The 3,425-nt window shown below is 34.4% G+C and overlaps 1 long non-coding RNA gene across 3 annotated transcripts in view; it reads right to left on the bottom strand.

The window, feature by feature from the left end:
* Nucleotides 1–3,419, bottom strand: part of LOC106632501 — a 32,514-nt gene extending 29,095 nt beyond the window's left edge. Inside the window, exons 1-6 of one of the 3 annotated variants that reach the window (XR_006053195.1) lie at nucleotides 3,236–3,419; nucleotides 2,968–3,018; nucleotides 2,813–2,863; nucleotides 1,267–1,329; nucleotides 664–723; nucleotides 30–544 (exon numbers count right to left, since the gene is read on the bottom strand). This is a non-coding gene — a long non-coding RNA (uncharacterized LOC106632501). Of the gene's footprint in view, nucleotides 1–29; nucleotides 545–663; nucleotides 727–1,266; nucleotides 1,330–2,812; nucleotides 2,864–2,967; nucleotides 3,019–3,235 lie in introns of those variants that run through there. The other 2 variants (XR_006053194.1, XR_006053196.1) reach the window with 2 other exon arrangements.
* Between the last annotated feature and the right edge of the window lie 6 nt (nucleotides 3,420–3,425).

The following is a 3,425-nucleotide window of genomic DNA, read 5'->3' as shown; positions in this document are numbered from 1 at the left end:
AATCCATAGAAGTATAAGCTTTTCAAAACTGGACAAAATTCAACTCCATACAGTATCAGTCACACTATTTATTTATGTTAACATAATGTATAATACATTATACTGCACAAAAATGTATTGTTGCCCTTGTGTAAAAACAGAGTATTGGGTCTATATTATTACATACTAGCTAATCTGTGTACCCTGCACTGGAGATAGGGACTAGAAATATTTATATACTAGGATATACAAGATGCTATGATATATGCTATAATATGATGCTAAAATACATTAAATCAGACACGCCACTCTAATCTGATATTCCATTATTGCTCAGTTGAACTGTCAAATACATAATTCTATATGATTCTGAGACTTTTGTAAATTATTTATGCATTGCATGGGCCACTCACAGTGCCCTATGCAGTGCTTATGGAAGGTTTTATCAAGATTGTCTCACTCAGAGGATGTAAGGAAGACATATGGCATGCATATGCTTTGATCATTATAGTATGATTACATTATGCTTCTCTTTGGCTTTGCTGCTGTTGCTCTCTTCACTGACCTGTAAGGCAAACACAAAATACAAAAAGTAAGGATGTTATGTGGTGAGGCCATTTAATCTTGTCAAGGCATATTGTCAATGTAATGAGACATTTCAGTGCATGGCTGTTGTGAGTTTACCTGCAGTTCCCGTATTCACATCAGTGTAAATAATACTCTTATGTGGTTTATGATGCTTCCCTGCTGAGATAATCAGATGTGTTAATAGGAAAATTGTACTTAGTAGTCAGTATAATCTTTTAATGATATAAGTTTGCATATGGTAGAATGCTGCATGTAATCATTTGTGTGTAGAAGTATATAGTTGGTGGCATATTGAAAGAATGTCTCATCCTAGGAGGTCTGTAACATTCTAGGGTGTTCACCCCCACCTCCTAGGAGCATGAGAGAGGTCGTACCTTGTCTTATTGTTTTACGGTAGGATTAACGTAGCTATGTCAGTTTTAGTTTAAGTGCTGTTTTACATATAGATGAACTGGGCAGTTTCTCAGTGCGAGCCTCAGTGCTGGAGCTGCCCTTGCTAGCAAGAAGTTCTGTGTGTTTCTCTTCTCTGAGTCTTTACTGAAGAAGTGTTTTAGAGTATATTTCTTAACAAGATGAATGAGCAAAAGAAAATAATTAATGTGTATTTCAGTGCTGGAGGTGAAAACCTTTCTTAACTAGATTTTTAAATGTATTTTAATTTTTTTTTGTAATTTTAAATTGCACATGTTAGATACTCACTCTCCATCCCAAAGTCTTTAACCTCTATAAGAGAGTATGTGGCTTCAGGTGATTCATCTTCCTCTGAAATGTAATTTTTTTTAGTTAGAGGATTATAAAAAATGATCATCTGGATTAGTGTTTTTAATTCAAATGTTTATACATCTTTAACCACCAGAAGTAACAAAGTACAAATACTTCATCATTGTGCAATTTTCATCTGTATTTGTATTTTTTTTCTGACAACTTTTTTCTTTTACTTCCCACTTTTTAAACAAACATCTGTACTTCCCACTCCCATTTTCAAAACAGGTTTGTTACTTATGGTTTTATGCATTTATGGGGAGTTATTATTTCATCACTGCGCTTCTTCACAGTAACACATGAAAGGAAATCCTGTTTTTGTACATTATCCTTTAACTCTCACATCAATAATGTCACTCGCTCAGCATATTTCCAACTCTGTAACATCAATTGCCTCTGCCCCTTCCTCACTCCACATGCCACTGCTATCCTCGTCCATAGCCTCGTTAGCTCTCGGATCGACTACTGTAACTCACTCTCAGATCATCTCCTTTCTCTTTCTGTTCCTTCCTCTCGTCTTGTTTCTATGGGGGGCAGGGCTTTTAGCCGCTCTGCACCCCGACTTTGGAATTCCTTATCCCCTGACCTCAGAAACATCACCTCATTCCCTCTTTTTAAGTCCAACCTCAAAACCCACCTGTTTAAAACTGCCTACTCCTCATAACCTATCCCTGATATTAAACTTTCTATCTGCTATTCTTATTATTGTGTGTATTTCATGTTTTTTATGCCTGTTTTTATTTTCTGTACAGTATCCTTGGGTGTTTTGAAAGGTGCTTTTAAATAAATAAAATGTATTATGATGATTATGATGATGATTATGATTATTATTATTATTATTATTATTATTATTATTATTATTGCATTTTTTTAAGAGGCAAAACCATGTGTAATAGTCGGGGGTTACAGTAGGCTGTTTTTTTTTATGGGTTTTTTGGCACTTTGTCAGACGTTTTTAAGTGTCAGATAATTTGAAATGAATCGTACTTATCGGAAGAAGGGTTAGAGTTAAAGGTAGGGACTGCTCAGTGAAATTTTAATAAACTGGAAATTTAAAGCTTACATGTAAGTCTTATTGTTTTTAAATCAGACATCAGGTCTGTACACATGAAGTTATGTTATTCAGATTGTGAAACCTGCTTCAAACAAACTGAGGTACCTAACTGTGTTTCTTAAAGGTTGCATGAAAATCCACTGCAGTTTAGTGCAGATTAGACAGGTTAGTTTGGTGTATTGTGATGGATTTATAGTAAAGAACAGTGTGCGACTGGTGCTCATTATCAGAGAGGTTGCATAAAAGGTATTAAAGATGAATTTGAAATTAAGCAGATGATGGTTGTATAGTGTATCATATTAGAAAGCATAAACAGTGTAAAGAATATAAATTAGCAGTATTAACACATCTGCAGACATCTTGTTGAATTCAAATCCACAAAGAGCAGCAGGTACATTAACTCTGTGATATTCAAAAGATAATGTGTACCTTTTGCAGTATCTTCCAAGTCGTGGATTGTTTCATAGATGTGATGATCACCTTGACAAAGATAATAAAATCAGAGTCAGAGTTTCATTTCAATACATTTAAAATAATTATTTATATTTCTAACTGCTGTGTGCTATTCAAAAGATCCCATGTACCATTTGCAGTGTCTTCTGAGTGATGGGCTGTTTCATAGAGTTCATATTCACCTTAAAAAGACAAGGTCAGAGTATCATGTTAGAGTTTAATGCATTACAGCAATTAAATATTTTTGTGCAAAGACACCAAATTAATTTAACTTGATTTTTTTCCCCCTAACTTTTTGTGTTCTGGATTTTTGCCCTTGATTGATGGTCTTTGAAAAAAAGTTGACCAGAACTTTATGAAGACTAATTATTAATGCTAAACTTTGGTTTTATGACTGACCAGGGTGAAGAGATTTGTATTCATGGGTTTCATTCTGATTGTCTCCATGATTTCTGGTGGAGTCTTGACTGTTGATGTCCGACTGGATCGGCCTAATGAAAACATAACAAATGCACAGATAATAACATTGTGCAGAAAATTCAGAACAGTAAAAGAAAACACTGCTGAATGTTTAGAGTGAAAATAGGAA

Source organism: Haplochromis burtoni, unplaced genomic scaffold (genome assembly GCF_018398535.1).
Source record: "Haplochromis burtoni strain Fernald_Lab_line unplaced genomic scaffold, NCSU_Asbu1 Contig_690, whole genome shotgun sequence".
Classification (NCBI taxonomy): Eukaryota; Metazoa; Chordata; class Actinopteri; order Cichliformes; family Cichlidae; genus Haplochromis; species Haplochromis burtoni.
This window is presented reverse-complemented; position numbering and strand designations above follow the sequence as displayed.